The following is a 23016-nucleotide window of genomic DNA, read 5'->3' on the forward strand; positions in this document are numbered from 1 at the left end:
CTGACCGAGACCCCCAGACGTTCCATGAACGCCTTTCAGACTCTAGACGTGAACTGGGGACCTCGGTCGGACACTATATCCTCTGGTACCCCGTAGTGCCGGAAGACGTGAGTAAACAGAGCCTCCGCAGTTTGTAGGGCCGTGGGGAGACCGGGCAGAGGAAGGAGGCGGCAGGACTTTGAAAAGCGGTCCACAACGACCAGGATAGTGGTGTTACCTTGGGAGGGGGGAAGATCAGTGAGAAAATCAATACTCAGGTGAGACTATGGTCGTTGTGGAACTGGTAAAGGTTGTAGCTTACCCGCTGGGAGGTGCCTAGGTGCCTTACTCTGGGCGCACACTGAGCATGAGGAAACATACACCCTCACGTCCTTAGCCAAGGTAGGCCACCAGTACTTCTCGGTCAGGCAGCGCATTGTACGACCGATACCTGGATGACCAGAGGAGGGTGACGTGTGTGCCCAGTAAATCAGACGATCACGGATAAGCGCAGGCACGTACTGCAGCCCAGCTGGACACTGCGGTGGAGATGGGTCTGTGCGTAATGCCTGCGCTATATCTGCGTCCATCGCCCATACTACCGGCGCCACAATGCATGAGGCCGGGAGTATGGGGGTGTTGTCTCTGGGCCTCTCCTCTGTGTCATACAGCCGAGACAGTGCGTCTGCCTTCACATTCTTCATACTCGGAATGTATGAGAGTGTGAAATCAAACCGGGTGAAGAAGAGGGCCCACCTGGCCTGGCGAGGATTCAGCCTCCTCGCTGCCCAAATGTACTCCAGGTTATGGTGGTCTGTCCAGACGAGGAAAGGGTGTTTCGCACCTTCAAGCCAATGACTCCACACCGTCAAAGCTCGGACAACAGCCAGCAGCTCCCGATCACCAACGCCGTAGTTCTGCTCCGCCGAGCTGAGCTACTTAGAAAAGAAGGCACAGGGGCGGAGCTTGGGTGGCGTGCCCGAGCGTTGGGATAAGACAGCTCCACCTCCACTACGAATGGTAGTGATGGATCGGGGTGAGCCAGTACCGGGGCTGAGGTGAACAGACCCCGCAATCTACTGAAGGCCATATCAGCCTCAGCAGACCAGCGGATCCGGCACGGCCCACCCTTCAACAAGGAGGTAATGGGAGCTGCGACCTTCGAATAAACCTTCGATAGTAGTTGGCAAAGCCAAGGAAGCGCTGCACCTCCTTTACTGTGGTTGGAGTCGGCTAATTACGCACGGCTGCAATGCGGTCTCCCTCCATCTCCATACCTGTGGTGGTAATGCGATATCCGAGGAAGGAGATTGACTGCTGGAAAAACTCACACTTCTCTGCCTTGGCATAAAGATAATTTTTCAGCAGTCGGACCAGTACCTTGCGAACCAGGGACACATGCTCAGCGCGCGTAGCGGAATAAACCAGGATGTCATCAATGTAGACCACCACACCGCGACCAAGCATATCCTGAAACACCTTGTTCACAAAGGACTGGAAAACGGATGGAGCATTCATCAAACCGTAGGGCATCACCAGGTATTCATAATGCAAGAGGTTATGCTGAATGCTGTTTTCCACTCATCCCCTCTCTTCCGAATACGCACCAGGTTGTAGGCACTCCTGAGTTCTAATTTGGTGAAAAAGCGGGCCCCATGCATTGACTCAATCACTGAAGGAATGAGCGGAAGAGGATACCTAAATCGTACCGTCACATTATTCAGTGGTCGATAATCAATGCACGGGCGTAAACCACCATCTTTCTTCTTCACAAAGAAGAAACTCGAGGAGGCAGGTGAAGTGGAGGGACGTATATACCCCTGGCGCAGGGACTCGGTGACGTATGTTTCCATAGCCTCCATTTCAGCCTGCGACAGGGGATAAACATGACTCCTGGGAGGTACAGTGTCTACCCGAAGGTTTATCGCGCAATCCCCCTCCCGATGAGGTGGTAATTTAGTCACTTGCGTCTTGGAAAACGTGAGCGCCAGATAATGGTATTCGGGGGGAATGCGCATGGTGGAGGTACCGTCTGGCCTTTCCACCGTGGTCGCACCAACGGAAACACCTAGACACCTACCCGGACACTCACGTGACCACCCCGTAAGAACCCTCTGCAGCCATGAGAAATTGAGGTTGTGAAGGGCTAACCACGGGATTCCCAAGACTACAGGGTAAGCAGGAGACTCAATAATCATAAAGGTGATCTGCTCAACATGTGTCTCCTGCGTAATCATGGTGACTGGTACCGTAACTTCCTTAACCAACCTGGACCCTAATGGTCGACTATCAAGTGCTCTGATGGGGAGTGGAACGGTTAGGGGAACCAATGAAATGCCTTGACGGCGTGCAAATGCCCTGTCCATAAAATTCCCAGCTGCGCCTGAATCGACTAGTGCCTACCAAGTGATCGGGAAAGGAGATAGATAAAGTACAGTGCACCGCAAAGGGCTCTGAACACGTTTGTGTGTTCGTTTCCTGGGGTGATGCGTGAGTACCCTGCCTACCGCCTCCAGACCCAAAAGCACGTTGACTGCGACGTGAGGTGGATTGTCCCTTCGTGACCACCAGAGTGGCACTGTCGCTGTCCAATGCGCTCTCTCGACCGGTGGCTCCCCCCAGCTCCATCTGCTCGGGGTCAGAGTCGTCCGGAGTGGGAACGGGCAGACCCCTACCAGGATGTCCTCTGGCTGCTCGCAGATTGTCCAGCCAGATGGCCATGTCCACCAGTTGGGAGAATGATAGCATGACATCCCAGCAGGCTAGCTCCCATCAGACGTCCTCCCTTAGGTGGCACCGGAAATGGTCGATTAGGGCCCAATTGTTTACAGACAGATTATTTCACTTATAATTCATTGTATCACAATTCCAGTGGGTCAGAAGTTTACATACACTAAGTTGACTGTGCCTTTAAACAGCTTGGAAAATTCTAGAAAATGATGTCATGGCTTTAGAAGCTTCTGATAGGCTAATTGACATCATTTGAGTCAATTGGAGGTGTACCTGTGGATGTATTTCAAGGCCTACCTTCAAACTCAGTGCATCTTAGCTTGAAATCATGGGAAATTCGAAAGAAATCACCCAAGACCTCAGAAAAAGAATTGTAGACCTCCACAGTCTGGTTCATCCTTGGGAGCAATTTCCAAATGCCTGACGGTACCACGTTCATCTGTACAGACAATAAACATAATGGAACCATGCAGCCGTCATACCGCTCAGGAATGAGACTCGTTCTGTCAATCCCAGAACAACAGCAAAGGACCTTGTGAAGATGCTGGAGGAAACAGGTACAAAAGTATCTATATCCACAGTAAAACGAGTCCTATATCGACATAACCTGAAAGGCTGCTCAGCAAGGAAGAAGCAACTGCTCCAAAACCGCCATAAAAAAGCCAGACTACGGTTCGTAACTGCACATGGGGACAAAGATCGTATTTTTTGGAGAAATGTCCTCTGGTCTGATGAAACAAAAATATAACTGTTTGACCATAATGACCATCGTTATGTTTGGAGGAAAATGGGGAAGGCTTGCAAGCCGAAGAACACCATCCCAACCGTGAAGCACGGGGGTGGCAGCATCATGCTGTGGGGGTGCTTTGCTGAAGGAGGGACTGATGCACTTCACAAAATAGATGGCATCATGAGGAAGGAAAATTATGTGGATATATTGAAGCAACATCTCAAGACATCAGTCAGGAAGTTAAAGCTTGGTCGCAAATGGGTCTTCCAAATGGACAATGACCCCAAGCATACTTCCAAAGTTGTGGCAAAATGGCTTAAGGACAACAAAGTCAAGGTATTGGAGTGGCCATCACAAAGCCCTGACCTCAATCCTATAGAACATTTGTGGGCAGAACTGAAAAAGCGTGTGCGAGCAAGGAGGCCTACAAACCTGACTCAGTTACACCAGCTCTGTCTCAGGAATAATCCAAAATTCACCCAATTTATTGTGGGAAGCTTGTGGAAGGCTATCCGAAACGTTTGACCCAAGTTAAACAATTTGAAGGCAATGCTACCAAATACTAATTGAGTGTATGTAAACTTCTGACCCACTGGGAATGTGATGAAAGAAATATAAGCTGAAATAAATCATTTTCTCTACTATTATTCTGACATTTCACATTCTTAAAATAAAGTGGTGATCCTAACTGACCTAAAACAGGGATTTTTTACTAGGATCAAATGTCAGGAATTGTGAAAAATTGAGTTTAAATGTATTTGGCTAAGCTGTATGTAAACTTCCAACTTCAACTGTATATACCCATTGATTCTTGAAGAATATAACTTATATATGCCTCATGAGCTTAGTTCAACTGTCGTACCCAATGTAAAGAAACCATGTATAGCCTCAAAACATGGTTAAAAGTATAATTTGGATATAATGGATGGTCAGTCCTTGAATCCATTGCTCTGTCTATGAATTTGACAGTGGTTACATTTCTCCAGGCCCATCCCTTAGCTTTTTACAAAAACAGAGGCGGGGTGTACCAAAACAGAGGCTGGGTGACCGCTTTGTTATTGTTTCAACTAAGGATTCTAGATTTAAGGGGTGTCAATTCAAACCAATTCAATTCCTCTGCAAATGCTGAACAAAACACTAAGTTTGCCTTCAGGCAAATGTCTCATTGTTATTGCCATCTCTCCCTTGAGAACAAACATAGCCACGGGAAGTACTTTGGGGGTGGGGGTGCTGCGATTTTTAGACGTCTATATTGGTCCGCTAATACAGGACTAGTAAAGGCCCAGTGCTTTGATTTGATTTATTAGGATCCCCATTAGCGATGGCGACAGCTAGTCTTACTGGGATCCGACACACTATGAAAAATACATTACAGACAAAATACTTTACAATTTACATACATTTAAAAACATTAACATGTAGTGTGTGTGTGTGTGTGTGTGTGTGTGTGTGTGTGTGTGTGTGTGTGCATCTATCAGTTACACATACATGTCAGTACATACACACAACAAGTAGGTCACATGGGGGAGAGGTGTTGTGCGGTGAGGTGTTGCTGTTTTGTGAAACCAGGTTTGCTGTTCTCTTGCGTTATATAAGATGGAAGGAAGTTCCATGCACTCATTGCTCTTTAAAATACTGTACATTTCCTTGAATTTGTTCTGGACCAGGGGACTGTGAAAAGACCCCTGGTGGCATGTCTGGTGGGGTAAGTGTGTGTGTCAGTGCTGTGTGTAAGTTGACTATGCAAACAATTTGGAATTTCCAACACATTAATGTTTCTTATAAAAACAAGAAGTGACGCAGTCAGTCTTTCCTCAACTCATAGCCAAGAGAGACTGGCATGCATAGTATTAATATTAGTCCTCTGATTACAATGAAGAGCAAGACATGTGTGACACTCTGGCTCTATGGACTTTTATTTTAGAGCCAGGGTTGTATTTCTTTTGGTGGTGTTGGGTATGGGTGAGTTTCATTTGTTTGTGTTTTGGTAATTGGTCAATGACTCCCAATCGGAGGTAACGAGTGTCAGCTGTCGGCTCGTTATCTCTGATTGGGAGCCATATATATACTGTTGTGTTTCACTGTTGGTTTGTGGGTTTTTGTTCTATGTTCAGTCGATGTACTGAGGACGTTACGGATCGTGTTTTGTTTTGTCAACATTAAAGTCATGTTCACTCCCAACGCTGCGCTTTGGTCCTATTTCATAGACGGTCGTGACAGAAAAACCCACCACAACGAGACCAAGCAGCAGTTGGAATACGAGTGGTGCAGCCAGAAGAGCGAAGGTTGGGAGAGGACTATGGAGGCCTGGTCCACCGAGAGGAGAGACCCCCAGAAAATTTTTAGGGGGGGGCTCACGACGTCGGGGCAGAAGGTGTACGGCCTGGAGGAGTGTAAGAGGTTGGCAGAGATGGCCGCCAGTTTAAGGGGGCCACTGGTTACGAAGGGGATGGAAAGTGTGGAGGCACGGCGAGAGGTACTGGGGGGTGTTTCCAGTCCGGTCCGGCCCGTTCCTGATCCCCGTGTAGGGCCAGGGGTGTGTGTCCCCAGTGCGGTTCTGTCTGTTCCTGCGCCCCGCACCAAGTCTGTGGTGCGTTTCGCCAGCCCAGCCCGGCCTGTCCCTGCTCAACGCACCGAGCCTACGGGGTGCGTCGTCAGCCCTGTCCAGCCAGAGCCGTCCGCCAGACAGGATCAGCCAGAGCCGTCCGCCAGCCATGAGCAGCCAGATCCTTCCGCCAGCCATGAGCAGCCAGATCCTTCCGCCAGCCATGAGCAGCCAGATCCTTCCGCCAGCCATGAGCAGCCAGATCCTTCCGCCAGCCATGAGCAGCCAGATCCGTCGGCCGGCCATGAGCGGCCAGATCCGTCAGCCATCCATGAGCAGCCAGATCCGTCAGCCAGCCATGAGCCGTCCAGCCGGGATCCGCCAGAGCCGTCCAGCCAGGATCCGCCAGAGCTGTCCAGCCGGGATCCGCCAGAGCCGTCCAGCCCGGATCCGCCAGCCAGCCAGGATCCGCCAGAGCCAGCCAGCCAGGATCCGCCAGCCAGTCCGGTGCTGCCCCTTAGCCCGGTGCTGTCCCTTAGCCCGGTGCTGCCCCTTAGCCCGGTGCTGCCCCTTAGCCCGGTGCTGCCCCTTAGCCCGGTGCTGCCCCTTAGCCCGGTGCTGCCCCTTAGCCCGGTGCTGCCCCTTAGTCCGGTGCTGCCCCTGAGTCCGGTGATGCCACTTAGTCCAGTGCCGCCCATTAACCCAGTGGGGTGTAGTTGGGGGGTGGTAATGTGGAGGAGGCTAGGGAAGCGGGTGGTGACTAAGGTGGGATGGGGAGCACGACCAGGGGCAGAACCGCCACCGTGGACAGACGCCCACCCAGACCCTCCCCTAGACAGTATGCTGGTACGCCCGGAGTTCGCACCTTTAGGGGGGGGTACTGTGACACTCTGGCTCTATGGACTTTTATTTTAGAGCCAGGGTTGTATTTCTTTTGGTGGTGTTGGGTATGGGTGAGTTTCATTTGTTTGTGTTTTGGTAATTGGTCAATGACTCCCAATCGGAGGTAACGAGTGTCAGCTGTCGGCTCGTTATCTCTGATTGGGAGCCATATATATACTGTTGTGTTTCACTGTTGGTTTGTGGGTTTTTGTTCTATGTTCAGTCGATGTACTGAGGACGTTACGGATCGTGTTTTGTTTTGTCAACATTAAAGTCATGTTCACTCCCAACGCTGCGCTTTGGTCCTATTTCATAGACGGTCGTGACAACATGCCACTCTGTTCTGGGCCAGCTGCAGCTTAACTAGATCTTTCTTTGCAGCACTTGACCATATGACAATAATCAAGATAAGGAAAAACTAGAGCCTGCAGAACTTGCTTTGTGGAGTGTGGTGTCAAAAAAGCAGAGCATCTCTTTATTACGGACAGACCTCTCCCCATCTTTGCCACCAAGGACAGCTCATAATAATGGCTGGAACGGAGAAAATTAAATGGCATCAAACACATGGAAACCATGTGCTTGATGTATTTGATACCGTTCCACCAATTCCGCTCCAGCCATCACCACAAGTCCGTCCTCCCCAATTAAAGTCCCACCAACCTCCTGTGATCTATATGTTTTGACCAGTGCACTACTTTTGTTTAAAAGAAAAATGTATTTGAATGTTAACCAGCATTTGGAACTTGAGTCTGATAATTATCTGTACAAAACAGTTCATCTGATAATACTTGTGGAATATAAAAATACTTGCATGATATACAGTGCATTCGGAAAGTATTCAGACCCCTTGACTTTTTCCACATTTTGTTACGTTACAGCCTCATTCTAAAATTGATTAAATTATTGTTTTTCCTCATCAATCTACACACAATACCCCATAATGACAAAGCAAAAACACGTTTGTAGAAAGTTTTGCAAATGTATTAAACATAAAAACCTGAAATATCACATTTACATAAGTATTCAGACCCTTTACTCAGTACTTTGTTGAAGCACCTTTGGCAGCGATTACAGCCTTGAGTCTTCTTGGGTATGACGATACAAGCTTGGCACACCTGTATTTGGGGAGTTTCTCCCATTCTTCTCTGCAGATCCTCTCAAGCTCTGTCAGGTTGGATGGGGAGCGTTGTTTCACATCTATTTCCAGGTCTCTCCAGAGATGTTAGATCGGGTTCAAGTCCGGGCTCTGGCTGGGCCACTCAAGGACATTCAGAGACTTGTCCCGAAGCCACTCCTGCATTGTCTTGGCTGTGTGCTTAGGGTCGTTGTCCTGTTGGAAGGTGAACCTTCACCCCAGTGTGAGGTCCTGAGCGCTCTGGAGCAGGTTTTCATCAAGGATCTCTCTGTACTTTGCTCCATTCATCTTTCCCTCAATCCTGTCCCTGCCGCTGAAAAAACATCCCCACAGGATGGTGCCAGGTTTCCTCCAGATGTAACGCTTGGCATTCAGGCCAAAGAGTTCAATCTTGGTTTAATCAGACCAGAGAATCTTGTTTCTCATGGTCTGAGAGTCCTTTAGATGCCTTTTGGCAAACTCCAAGCGGGCTGTCATGTGCCTTTTACTAAGGATTGGCTTCCGTCTGGCCACTCTACCATAAAGGCCTGATTGGTGGTGTGCTGCAGAGATGGTTGTCCTTCTGGAAGGCTCTCCCATCTCCATTGGGTTTTTGGTCACCTCCCTGACCAAGGCCCTTCTCCCCCGATTGCTCAGTTTGGCAGGGCGACCAGCTCTAGGAAGAGTCTTGGTGGTTCCAAACTTCTTACATTTAAGAATGACGGAGGTCACTGTGTTCTTGGGGACCTTCAATGCTGCAGAAATGTTTTGGTACCCTTCCCCAGATCTGTGCCTCGACACAATCCTGTCTCAGAGCTCTATGGACAATTCCTTCGACCTCATGGCTTGGTTTTTGCTCTGACATGCACTGTTAACCGTGGGACCTTATATAGACAGGTGTGTGCCTTTCCAAATCATGTCCATTCAATTGAATTTACCACAGGTGGACTCCAATCAAGTTGTAGAAACATCTCAAGGATGATCAATGGAAACAGGATGCACCTGAGCTCAATTTCGAGTCTCATAGCGAAGGGTCTGAATACTTATGTAAATACATTTTCTTTTTAATATATACATTTGCAAAGATTTTTAAAAAATACTGTTTTCACTTTGTCATTATGGGGTATTGTGTGTAGATTGATGAGGAAAAACAATAATTTAATCAGGCTGTAAAGTAACAAAATGTGGAAAAAGGGAAGGGGTCTGAATACATTCCGAATGCACTGTATGTCTTCCAGTTTCTTGAAATACTTTCCAAATGCAACATATTTCTATGTGAAAACTGAAATGGTCTATTCGTTCCTTTTCCATAAACACTCTTATCCAGAGCAACTTACAGTAGTGAGTGCATACATTTTCATACTGGTCCCCCATGGGAATCGAACCCACAACCCTATAATTGTAAGCACCATGCTCTACCAACTGAGCCACATCATCACATCAACACAAACCACTTGATGTTTCAATGTACTCAATTACTGTATTGTGCATTGTTTTTCTTCATGGTGATGGAAAGTCTACAGGTACAAACCTAGATGACCAGCCTATGTACAATACACTAATGTACATTTAAATTAAGTGGTTTGTAAGGATGGTAAATTAATCCTGCACAAAAAGTGGTTGTTTTCCATGTTATTTGGTCAAGAAAAATATTTAATTTGACGTGGATGTTTTGTCTCTTTGCCCATAACTTTGCACCATTTTATGTAAATGTTTGAGGACAGGGTTTAGTTCTTTCTGGATTCCATTAGAAGGACAATCCCAGAGAAAGGGACAGGGCAACAACTCTTACAATTCCAACTATTGAATCCTGCAAGATACTGTTCTTAAATATAAAACTACCTTTTTTTGCCAAAGCTAAGATGCAAAAAAATAATTTGGGTCCGCGATACAGATGTCTATATCGGTCTGCTAATACCAGTAAAGGCCTAGTGCACTACTTTTATTATAATCTTTTATTTTAATTCTACATTTTTTTATTTAGCTTTTCCTACTTCCCGCGGCTATGAGAACAAAGATTGTTTTTGTTGTGCCTGTGTGCGCTGTGTGTTTATGCATTGATGTAGTGTTAAAAAAAAAAAATGGGGAAACTGAGATCGCCGTTCGCAGTGAGTAAAGCGCAAAAAGGTGCGTAAACTGTGTTTGCATGTGTTTACCCTCCACTACACCACTGTGTGTATGGCTGTGGGTATGTGTGTCTTCAAGCACCTGCATGCTATGTCCTCCACTATCAGTGTATCATCACTGCAGCCCTGCAGAAAAGTAAACAGAAGACGTGCCATGGAGTGTGCCTCTGCAAGATGCAGAACTTATTTTTTGGGTGTGCAATTGTTCGTCCTAGAAAACGTATTGTGTAGGGAGGTACTTGAGTTATTACATTAAGACTCGAGACAGCATGAAGTGTTAAGAGATTACAGTAAATTGTACACAATTAGATCGTATTGGTAGTGTAATATGGTCTTCTTGTGTCCAGAGGATATTGGCGTCAGTCCTAAGAGTCTCTAAGAGGCTTTGAGTGGGTACCAACCAGGCGACCATCTGTCTCAATGTTCTGGACAGGGTCCTTCTGTGTATCTGGGAGATTAGCCCCCGTAGAACCAAAGGGCTAAATCATGTTGAACTAATACCTATTGCATTCTACTTTATTCTGTTCTACTCTGTCCTAGTAAATGCTTGTCCCTATAGTTGCTGATGCACAATCAAGCAAGATGCATGATCACTCTGATGGCACTTCTTGTTATTCATGGTTGCTGTTTACGTAACTGCTTAGAGTATATCTGTTGTGGAAAGCATCCATGATGAGCACTGGCAGACATGGGGTGGTTAAAATTGCACACGTTTGTATTTTTTGTATTTCACCATTATTTATACAGGTAAGTCAATTAAGAACACATTTTTATTTACAATGACGACCTGTCAAAACATCCACTAACTGCTGCGAACCACCTCCCATAATAGTAGTAACTAGGGTAGTAAGGGAACAGCTGAGACAGTTAGCCTAACCATTGACCAGTCTGCATGTAGCCTTCTGATTAACTGGCGTTTCTAAGGTTCATGGGTTCGAGCTATACACACTACTTTAGCTCATAATACTATACTATACTATACTTCTCCAACCTTGAGATTGATACATGTCATTATAAACACAACAGACATATAGAAGAGGCCTAGAAGACATCAGGTTTGCAGAGGTCTGCTTCTCAGGATTGTTGTCAGGCTGAGGCTGCAGGCAGCAGGATAAACATTGCTGGGATGTCTGTGGACCAAAGGCACTGTTTGTTTGTTTTTACATTCTTGTCTCAGACAATGCATGGCATGGTCCCTTTGGCGTGCCAGCAGCACAAAGTCCAGTACTGAGTTATGGTCTCTTATGGTTGTTCAGTGGCATTTAATCAAAACTGCCCTCCATGAAATTACATAGCACTTTATGCATTTCATAAAAATGATTTTTAAGTACTGTAATGTAATTTGTGTGATGTTTTCTGAGAAAACTCATTATGGTATGAATTTTCTGATGACATATTAATCCACCTAGACAGTGAGATTCCTGTGAAGGACTGATATGGGGAAGCGGGTGAAAAACGACATCCTCTGATTTCAAGGGGTTATTGTATCCAATCATTTCCATTTAGGAATTGTGAGAAACATGTGAGAACCATGTGAGAAACACGTACGTCAGTGAAATAGCACAGATCGATGACACCACCAGCCCCAGTGCTCACCAGCCAGCACGGTAGTACATAACCATGTGTCAATACTGCACTGAGGCCTGACTGTACACCATGTCCTCTACGTGGCTGATCTAAGTACAGTGTAGACACTGGTCTACCAACAATATGACCTGTCTATTATAAGGTATTGCCCATGGAACTCAGCTCTGGTTATCTCATTAATAATGAGAGTTCCTAGAATCCCATAGTTACAAAACAGAATCCCATAGTTACAAAACAGAATCCCATAGTTACAAAACAGAATCCCATAGCTAAGAATACTTGGGGCCAGTTTCCCAGACCCATATTATGCCTAGTCCTGGACTAAAATGCACTTTCAATGGAAATTCTCCATTGAGAATATTTGTAGTCCAGGACTAGGCTTAATCTGGGTCCGCGGAACCTGCCCATAGTGGCAGGTATACCCAGACTGTACAGTCCATAAAGATATGGTGGAATGTTTTCATCATCACACAGTAACTGATGAATGATGGACCTCACCTTCATCACAAAGTGCACTACTGGGGCAAAGTTTAGAGGTTGGCGCCAAACAAAATTCACATATCTGTTCTCAACAGTTTATGATTTCCACTAATGTTAAATAAGAGGCCACTGTATTGTTTTGTTACATTACATCTACATTTACATTTTCGTCATTTAGCAGACAAACTGGTGCATTCACCTTATGATAGCCAGTGGGACAACCACTTTACCATTTTTTAATCTTTTTATTTTATATATATATATTTTTTTTTTTTCATTTATTTGGGGGGTGGGGTAAGGGGGGGTAGAATGATTACTTTATCCTATCCCAGGTATTCCTTAAAGAGGTGGGGTTTCATGTGTCTCCGGGAGGTGGTGAGTGACTCCGCTGTCCTGGCGTCGTGAGGGAGCTTGTTCCACCATTGGGGTGCCAGAGCAACGAACAGTTTTGACTGGGCTGAGTGGGAACTGTGCTTCCGCAGAGGTAGGGGGGCCAGCAGGCCAGAGGTGGATGAACGCAATGCCCTCGTTTGGGTGTAGGGACTGATCAGAGCCTGAAGGTACGGAGGTGCCGTTCCCCTCACAGCTCCGTAGCAAGCACCATGGTCTTGTAGCAGATGCGAGCTTCAACTGGAAGCCAGTGGAGTGTGCGGAGGAGCGGGGTGACGTGAGAGAACTTGGGAAGGTTGAACACCAGTAGGGCTGCGGCGTTCTGGATGAGTTGTAGGGGTTTAATGGCACAGGCAGGGAGCCCAGCCAACAGCGAGTTGCAGTAATCCAGACGGGAGATGACAAGTGCCTGGATTAGGACCTGTGCTGCTTCCTGTGTAAGGCAGGGTCGTACTCTGCGAATGTTGTAGAGCATGAACCTACAGGATCGGGTCACCGCCTTGATGTTAGCGGAGAACGACAGGGTGTTGTCCAGGGTCACGCCAAGGCTCTTTGCACTCTGGGAGGAGGACACAACGGAGTTGTCAACCGTGATGGCGAGATCATGGAACGGGCAGTCCTTCCCCGGGAGGAAGAGCAGCTCCGTCTTGCCGAGGTTCAGCTTGAGGTGGTGATCCGTCATCCACATTGATATGTCTGCCAGACATGCAGAGATGCGATTCGCCACCTGGTTATCAGAAGGGGGAAAGGAGAAGATTAATTGTGTGTTGTCTGCGTAGCAATGATAGGAGAGGCCATGTGAGGATATGACAGAGCTAAGTGACTTGGTGTATAGCGAGAATAGGAGAGGCCCTAGAACTGAGCCCTGGCGGACACCAGTGGTGAGAGCACGTGGTGCGGAGACAGATTCCATCTGTCCATCACCCATTTTGTATGATATGTTACGAATTACAATTCATATTATAAGTTAAGAATTTTCAAAACGTACAATATATTACGGATTTTCAAAACATACAACATGTTATGAATATAACGCAAACGTCTAACAACCTAAAGGTTGCAAGATTGAATATCATCACAGACAACTTTAGCATTTTAGCTAATTAGCAACTTTTCAACTACTTACTAATTTTTATCTACTTTGCAACTACTTAGCATGTTAGCTAACCCTTCCCCTAACCCTAACCCTAACCTTAACCCTTTTAGCTAACCCTTCCCCTAACCCTAAACTTAACCCTTTAACCTAACTCCTAAACTTAACCCTAATCCTAACCCCTAACGCCTAGCCTAGCTAAAGTTAGCCAGCTGGGTAACATTAGAGACCTAGCTAGACTTCGTAACATATCATACATTTAGCAAATTCCTAACATATTGTACATTTTGCAAATTTGTAACATATAATACGAATTGTAATTCGTAACACATCATATGGGTGGTCCTCTGTAGCTCAGCTGGTAGAGCACGGCGCTTGTAATGCCAAGGTAGTGGGTTTGATCCCCGGGACCACCCATACACAAAAAAATGTATGCACGCATGACTGTAAGTCGCTTTGGATAAAAGCGTCTGCTAAATGGCATATTTTTATATTTTTATATGGAACGGGTGATGGACGTCCACAAATCAATACATACCATACGAAATGTAACATATCATACTAAGTGGACCGTCTCGGATTTACGTACAGAATAATACGAAATGCTCTGAGACCAGGTTGAGTCCTCATCAAACGATGAACTCAGTCCCTCTGGGAGAGCAGAGCAGAGAGACTGTACTATTGTAACCCCTGCTTCTGTCTCCTGCTCATAAACATACTAAAGCTACTGGAGGAATTAATCTAGAGAGTGCATTAGCACATTTTCTAAGAATCTAAGAGATCATCTAGAGTTTCGGGGGAAGTACTGTAATAGAATAAGAAGATACTGTACGTATTGTAATATTCCCACTGAGTCCACTGTTTCCACATGAATGACCAGGTAGCACTTTGGGAAATTAACATGGCTGCCGTGTCTTCCCAAACACTCACAAAATGACCTTATATTTTCAATAATGATAAGTATCCTGTTCTGAAAATAGTTGTGGACGCATTCCGTTTCGATGGGATCTCCCAAGCCATACAGACAGGTAGTCTATCCGTCAGCCAGTCCCGTGATTTCCCTACTCTCCTCCTGTTATTATTCAATTTCCTCGCTGCTAACGGAAGGACGCAAATAACCATGGTGAAATCTATGACTCTCCTGGGGGAAACCTTTTGTGTTAGAAACACTGGAAAACAAGAGCGACTGGCCGCCGAGTGGTGCTCTGGGGGCTCTGGGGGCTCTAGTGTTTCACGGCTCATTACCAGGTGGCCATTATGGGGATAGGACAAGATGTGCCTCTCCATGAGAACCTCCCTGTGTCTCAGACTGAAAAGTACTAGTGGAGGGTTCCCATGGCCCAAATTACATCTGAGAGCAAAGTGACATATCCATAATGTAGAAGTTGTGTGAGCCTGGTACATTCTCAAGAGGCAATTGATTGTTGTCTTGAGCAGTGGTTCCCAACCAGTGGTACTAGGACTCCTGGGGGTACTTGGCCTATCCACAGGGAATACTTGAGAAGACTCATGAGACCAAAATAATTCACATGAGGGGGTACTTCAGGGGCACTCCGGGCAGAGCAACATTCAGCTGGTGGTACAGTAAGCGGAAAAGGTTGGGATCCACTTGCCTAGAGTAGATCTTTCCAGCGGATGCTGAAATCAGCTTGGCCTTTCTTGCTGTGTGCTTCTTCAGATAACCTTTATTTAATTAATGTGAATATTTGTTCATTTAATATGTCTGTCACAACATTGATGTGTCTGTTTTCTCTCGCTACCAGAATAGCATAACAAGTTCCTTTTCCTTTGACGCCAAAATTCCAGAGACACCTCTGAACAAACATTCATACAAATGTGTCGACATGAAAGCGACTCAGTGCCACAGACGAGCACACACACACACACACACACACACACAAACTCCTACACTCCTGCACTCCTGAAGGTAAGTTCTCAAAGCCAAACAAATGAGAGCTGTGGCTGGCATTGCGGTGGAGACTCACACTAATGTCCAGGCTGATGTCTCTCAGAGTTTACCTTCCCTCACACAACCTAGGAATGTCATGGGGAGTGACATATTAGATTGTCTTTGTCTTGTGTTTGACACCTGCCATGTCACTAAACCAGAGCGCCCAGATGTATTGTGCCATGCCAGGGAGGGAAGCCAAGGACATACGGATAACAATGAGTCAATACAGCCAAAGGTTGCCTCTATTTGAATCTAGCCTATACAGTGGGGGAAAAAAGTATTTAGTCAGCCACCAATTGTGCAAGTTCTCCCACTTAAAAAGATGAGAGAGGCCTGTAATTTTCATCATAGGTACACGTCAACTATGACAGACAAAATGAGAAAAAAAAATCCAGAAAATCACATTGTAGGATTTTTGGGGCTGTCGCTGGGCAACACGGACTATCAACTCCCTCCAAAGATTTTCTATGGGGTTGAGATCTGGAGACTGGCTAGGCCACTCCAGGACCTTGAAATGCTTCTTACGAAGCCACTCCTTCGTTGCCCGGGCGGTGTGTTTGGGATCATTGTCATGCTGAAAGACCCAGCCACATTTCATCTTCAATGCCCTTGCTGATGGAAGGAGGTTTTCACTCAAAATCTCACGATACATGGCCCCATTCATTCTTTCCTTTACACGGATCAGTCGTCCTGGTCCCTTTGCAGAAAAAACAGCCCCAAAGCATGATGTTTCCACCCCCATGCTTCACAGTAGGTATGGTGTTCTTTGGATGCAACTCAGCATTCTTTGTCCTCCAAACACGACGAGTTGAGTTTTTACCAAAAAGTTCTATTTTGGTTTCATCTGACCATATGACATTCTCCCAATCCTCTTCTGGATCATCCAAATGCACTCTAGCAAACTTCAGACGGGCCTGGACATGTACTGGCTTAAGCAGGGGGACACGTCTGGCACTGCAGGATTTGAGTCCCTGGCGGCGTAGTGTGTTACTGATGGTAGGCTTTGTTACTTTGGTCCCAGCTCTCTGCAGGTCATTCACTAGGTCCCCCCGTGTGGTTCTGGAATTTTTGCTCACCGTTCTTGTGATCATTTTGACCCCACGGGGTGAGATCTTGCGTGGAGCCCCAGATCGAGGGAGATTATCAGTGGTCTTGTATGTCTTCCATTTCCTAATAATTGCTCCCACAGTTGATTTCTTCAAACCAAGCTGCTTACCTATTGCAGATTCAGTCTTCCCAGCCTGGTGCAGGTCTACAATTTTGTTTCTGGTGTCCTTTGACAGCTCTTTGGTCTTGGCCATAGTGGAGTTTGGAGTGTGACTGTTTGAGGTTGTGGACAGGTGTCTTTTATACTGATAACAAGTTCAAACAGGTGCCATTAATACAGGTAACGAGTGGAGGACAGAGGAGCCTCTTAAAGAATAAGTTACAGGTCTGTGAGAGCCAGAAATCTTGCTTGTTTGTAGGTGACCAAATACTTATTTTCCACCATAATTTGCAAATAAATTCATAAAAAATCCTACAATGTGATTTTCTGGAGAAAAAAAATCTCAATTTGTCTGTCATAGTTGACGTGTACCTATGATGAAAATTACAGGCCTTGCACAATTGGTGGCTGACTAAATACTTTTTTTCCCCACTGTACGTACTGGGTACCTCAAAATGTGCTATAATAGCAGCCTTGGTTGAGCTGTGGGAGGACCTATAAACAAAATCCAAAAGTTGATTACTGTAATTGAAGCTCAGTTTGATTATATATCTCCAGATTCTAAATCAGACTCCAAAACAATAAAGTTGTCTCTGCCCCCAGGCACACTCCTGCCCGCTTCTTACACTCATAGAAAAATAAGTTGCTATCTATAACCTTAAAGGGTTCTTCGGCTGTCCCCTTTGAAGAACCACCTGGAACCAAAAAGGGTTATATATAGAACCAAACAGGGTTCTTCTATGGGGACAGCCGAATAACCCGTTTGGAACCATTTTTTCCAAGAATGTAGGCTTCTGTTGTCATATTGGACCATCTGTATGTGTCTGTGTAAAGGTGCAAGCCAAAACACCTTTATTTTTGCCGTCCAGATGATTTATTTGTGTGTTTGTGTGTTGCCATTATTTAGAGGGTCAATGACCTCATCATAATGATCCAGGCCAATGTTGTCTCTCTGTTTTTGATGTAACAGGAGCTCGACCTAAAAGGCTGCTCTGTTCCAAACATCACATGCATCATTTAACAACAGATTGACTTGCACGGCTCGAAACAAGCCCCATCTTTAGTTGTTCTGGTTCAAATCGGTACTGTTATGGCCTGGGGCAGTGTTCCACAAGCAGATGATTAGCAACCCTCTAATGATTCAAGCAAGCAGTATTTATCGAGATCTTCCATGGAGCAACACAAATATTTGTTTTTTGAATAACTGACTGCAGTGATGATTACAACGTGGCAATACAACTTCAGGAAAAGTCAATTGAGTCTATTCAAACATGAAAAGTGTTGAGATCTACACTGAGTGTACAAAACATTAGGAAAACCTTCCAAATATTGAGTTGCACCCCCTTTTGCCCTCAGAACAGCCTCAATTCATCAGGGCATGGACTCTACAAGGTGTTGAAAGCGTTCCACAAGGATGCTGGCCCATGTTGACTCCAATGCTTCCCACAGTTCTGTCAAGTTGGCTGGACGTCTTTTGGGTGGTGGATCATTCTTGATACACGGGAAACTGTTGAGTATGAAAATACTCAGCAGCGTTGCAGTTCTTGACACACTCAAACTGTTGCGCCTGGCTGGCACCTACTACCATACCCCGTTTAAAGGCACAAATATTTTGTCTTTCCCATCCACCCTCTGAATGGCACACAAACACAATCCATGTCTCAATTGTCTCAAGGTTTAAAAAACCTTCTTTAACCTGTCTCCTCCCCTTCATCTACACTGATTGAAGTATATTTAACAGATGACATCAATAAGGGATCATAGCATTTACATGGATTAATCTGGTCAGTCAGTGGCTAGTTTTTATCCAATTGGAGACAGATTTTCATGTTTATATTCTAAAATCTGCACAAAGAAAAAAGAAAATATGCAAATTTTCCCACCAGTGGTACGTTTCCACCAAACTGACAGATAAAAATCTGTACGTGATGACATAGTGCACACAACATTTACTTTTTCGCTTAAGTTTTCATGTACTGAATAAAAATCTAATGTTCAATTTGTTTCCATCGCATTTTCAACTCTACCGATAGTTTTGTCACAAACTATTGCGTTAAATAGCAAATGTGCCTACTCTGGTCTTGGCATGTTCGCTCGCAGATACAGTGCGGATAGGCTCTGCTGGTAGGTTAGTCTACATGATGAGAATTTTTTTTTGGTCAAACTGCAGTCAAGCATCGATCATCATGTCACCAGAATAAAACCCTCGACATTTATTGGAAAAGCTCATCAAGCTCATACCGTGCACTTTCACCACCCTGTGAAGTTCTTCATTACATTTACATCATTTAGCAGACGCTCTTATCCAGAGCGATTTACAAAATGATGCATTCAACTTGGTGCATTCAATTTATTTAATCTGTAGCCTAATAAACTGCATGGTTTCCCAAGTCGTAGTGAGAGGACCACACACCATGTCACGCGTGACACCAACTTTACTTCGATATGATGGTTATTATATCAATATTTGCGCATAAAGGCGTTTCCACCGTCATTTATTGCATTATAGTTTTTACAGACACAAAAAGATCCCACCATGTCGAATGAACAAATGATCTTTAAAAAATTGTACTGAAACTTCCTGTTTCCATCACAGTTGTCGTGACATTTTTTTTATACCGTATGACTTTACTTGCATAAAAACGGTGGATGGAAACGTGGTTTATGCCATGGAAAGAGTATGTGTTCCTAATGTTTCGCACACTCAGTGTATATACACCACACTACAGGAGGAGATGCATCAAGCGCTCTGAGATGGTTTAGTATGCACTTTCAGTCAGTCTGTCTAAAGGCATTGACTAAAAGATTATGATGTACACATAAATGCTTTGGGAAAATGGGCCTGTGTTAAAAAAAGATGTTAAATCTGTATTATTAAATCTATATTAAATGCCTGACAGGTTAGCATGTTGTCTTGTTGAAACTTGAGTGGTGTACTATTTATCTCCTGTTGAGTCATATACGTACCTTACAGTAGGTTAAACAAACATTAAGCTGTTTGTTTAAAGGTCCCGAACAGTGAAAATCATATATATATTTTTTTCAAATTGGATGATATTTGGATTAAACCAGTTCATAGTAGGTTGACCCAAGTATGAAAAATGACTGTAGTTGGTACATTGACAAAGTTGATCATAAAGTTACTGGTCCCCTCCCCCCATGTGAAACATTTGGATTTAAGAAGCAGGCATTACTTCCGGCTTCATGCAACGTCACGTAAAGCCGGAAATGTTCTACACCAATGGTAGCGTCTTATAATCTTAACCAATTTAAATATGTAATGCCTTAAAACCGTCATCACATGCGCTCAAACCGTAAGATAGCTCATGCAGAACGATACTGGTAACTAACCCCTTTTCATCTATGTTGTAACTTTTAGCTAGCAAGCAAGTTACCAGCATGCCCGGAAAAAGCACACTGTGTTGTGACTGGATGCCATAGTGTTAATTAAAATGTATTCCGAAGAATGAAGACATCCGACAGCAGTGGCTGCTTTTCATTTCGGGTGGACAGGCTGCACCGAAAAGTATTATAATTATTTTACTTTCCATCTCCTTTTGTCTTTCCTATCAAGTTGTAATGACAGACATTTTTGAAAATTCAACATCTACTCTGTCTGCACAGCTTCCTAGGCAACCACCGCAGCAGGAATGCTGTGATACAAAATCAGCTTTCCCAAGGCAAAGAACGGGGATATGCTGTGAAGCCTGTGAAGACAGATCAAAGAAGGGGGATATGCTGTGAAGCCTTTGAAGACAGACCCAACATACTGTAAGTCATAGTTATTCATTACAAATCAATTGAGCATTTCAGGCACACCAAAATTCCAAATACAAACATTGAAAAGTTACACAAAAAAGTGCACAACCAAATATTGCACATTTAAAATGGAATATTTCAAAAATACCAGAAAACAAATTATAGAATGAGTAGATCAATTGATAGAATCATAACTCAGAACAGTAAATAAAAGGAAATTAAATTCACTACCCATTTAACAAACATTTCCCTTTTCAAAAACATTACAGGCAACGTAGACAGGCTCCTGGTCTCCTCTTCAACGAGGTCACCCTTGATCCAGCGCCGTATGTGGGGAAGCTGTGCAAGCTGTCCATCCCAGGATCCCTGTCTGCCCAGTATGAGAGGTCTGACAAGGAGGAGGCCATAGCTGGATTTGTCTCCCTCTTCAATCTTGGGGGTGACTGAAGCCACGTGGGTGACTGAAGCCTGCTTGATTGAAGCGGGGTACATGGGTCCCCCTCCTCCCCCGCTCCCATCCCCGACAATCTCTGTAGTTGGTTGCATTTCCTAAAGCCTAAGTAATTCACTTTTATGTGATATGTCAAGCATTCGGACGGGAGATGAGTGTTACAAATTGGACAAATCAATGGGGTCCACACTGTAGGGCAGCCTGGTGCCTATATTAGGCTTTTGGCTCGAATGTTTTTTTATGTCAAATGATGTCTCAATATTATTTCTCACCTTTATTTCTTGTTAGTGTTCATGTTGATTAATATTTCAGCTATGCTGGCCTATTGTAAATGATCAAATAAATGTATGATCAATACACACAATTCTGAACATTTTGTCATTTATAATGCTAATGCAGAGGCACCAATAAATTGTCCAGTACACTTACTGTATGCTGTTTTCATGTACATTCCCTTATGTCTAAGCTTCTAAGGTGACTCAGGCTTGACTAATTATTGTGAAGAAGTGTATCAGTGAACTGTATTCTGTAATTAGTTACAAAACAATAGAAATGCAATTGTGTATTGCTGCTGTTCGTCTGATATCCAACAGTCCATGATCAGCTCTGTTGACCATGAGAGCATTTTGCAGAGAAAATGGGTTGAGGCATACAATTTAGGCTCGGAATGACATGTGGCCCATTGTTTACTGGTCATCAATGACATGTGGCCCATTGTTTACCTTGTTACCTGGCAACAACCACAAGAGCTGTTTCAAAGAGCTGTCAGTCAAGGCGAACTCATGAATATAAGCTCCCCACCCACTCAAAAATATTATGGGGGATGTTTTGGTCATTCATTGGCTATTTTTATTTAGGAAATAGGATGACTGTGCAGGACCTTTAAGGGGAAATTGTAGGTGAAGTTTGAACATTGAAAGCCTGTTTTATTTGATTTATCAACACAGAGAGAGATACAATAACGTCAGCTCACTCCCCACGAGATTTGAATTACCATATGTTTACATGCACTAAATGTCAACATGTCGTATCCAACTTTTAATCACACGCAGTCAATACACATTGAGAGGATATCCAGGTTACACTGAGAAACAAGAGAGACAGGAACAACGTGTGATGTTTGGCGGCCCTGTAACAGCATCCAAATGGAGCTTGCTGGCACGGAGTGAAAATATACAGGTCACTGCTGCACTAGGGCCAAACTGTCTATTGATTGCAAGGGGAGCTTTAAATGGACCGTTTCACTGTCTTTATAAGAGGTTTATAGCTCTAGTTTGCAGTTGTCCACTAATAGCACATCCTGCTGCTTTATTTTCGTGGTGGGCACGGGCTGATGATGTCGTACTGTTTGTGGTGTAATTAGTATATGGGAGGATTCAGTGAGGGCAGCACCACATCGAGAAGGGAAACTGTGTGGGTTTTGATACGCTTGCTATTTCGGTACAGTTTCCACACGCTCCCTGAAAGACAGAGGGAAAGTGAAGTGAGTGACTCAGCCTAGTAGTGGAGTTTTGTGTTACCGTGTCCTATTGAGCACCACTGCATCAATTCAAAATAAGGAGAAGTCTTGCTTTTTATAGGACCCATGGGCAATCATAGGCCCAAATCACTGACTTGCCATCCAGGCTATACATGAAGTGTTAGAAAAGTCTGGAGACAGCCTAGGTTGATTGAGGCACTGTTCATATAACAAGACAGATCCACACATCACCTGGGTACTTACCAGGGAACAAGCTCACCTTTCTCCCCTAATCTCTAATTCAGTTCCTATTAGCTACTGAGCAGCAGTAGCAGAAGCAGAGGTAGAAGTGGCTGCCTCTGAAGCAGCATCTCTGCGTGCAGTAGAGGTCTATGGGGTAAAGCACTGGCAGACAGACTGAGGCTAATGTTGGGCTGGAGCTGTACTGCACTATCCCTGACTAGAATACTAATGTCCACATCAATACAGTAGTCCCCCCAGACAGACAGCCACAGAGAGTGGTGACTCCCCTC

The 23016-nt window shown here is 44.8% G+C and overlaps 1 long non-coding RNA gene across 1 annotated transcript; it reads left to right on the forward strand.

Annotated features, from left to right (window-relative positions):
* The first annotated feature begins 20075 nt into the window (after nt 1-20075).
* LOC121577317 lies at nt 20076-21378 on the forward strand. The gene is made up of 3 exons (XR_006002605.2): nt 20076-20340; nt 20439-20585; nt 20843-21378. It is a non-coding gene; the product is annotated as an uncharacterized LOC121577317 (long non-coding RNA).
* Nucleotides 21379-23016: the final 1638 nt, after the last annotated feature.

This window comes from Coregonus clupeaformis, chromosome 11 (genome assembly GCF_020615455.1).
Source record: "Coregonus clupeaformis isolate EN_2021a chromosome 11, ASM2061545v1, whole genome shotgun sequence".
NCBI lineage: Eukaryota > Metazoa > Chordata > Actinopteri > Salmoniformes > Salmonidae > Coregonus > Coregonus clupeaformis.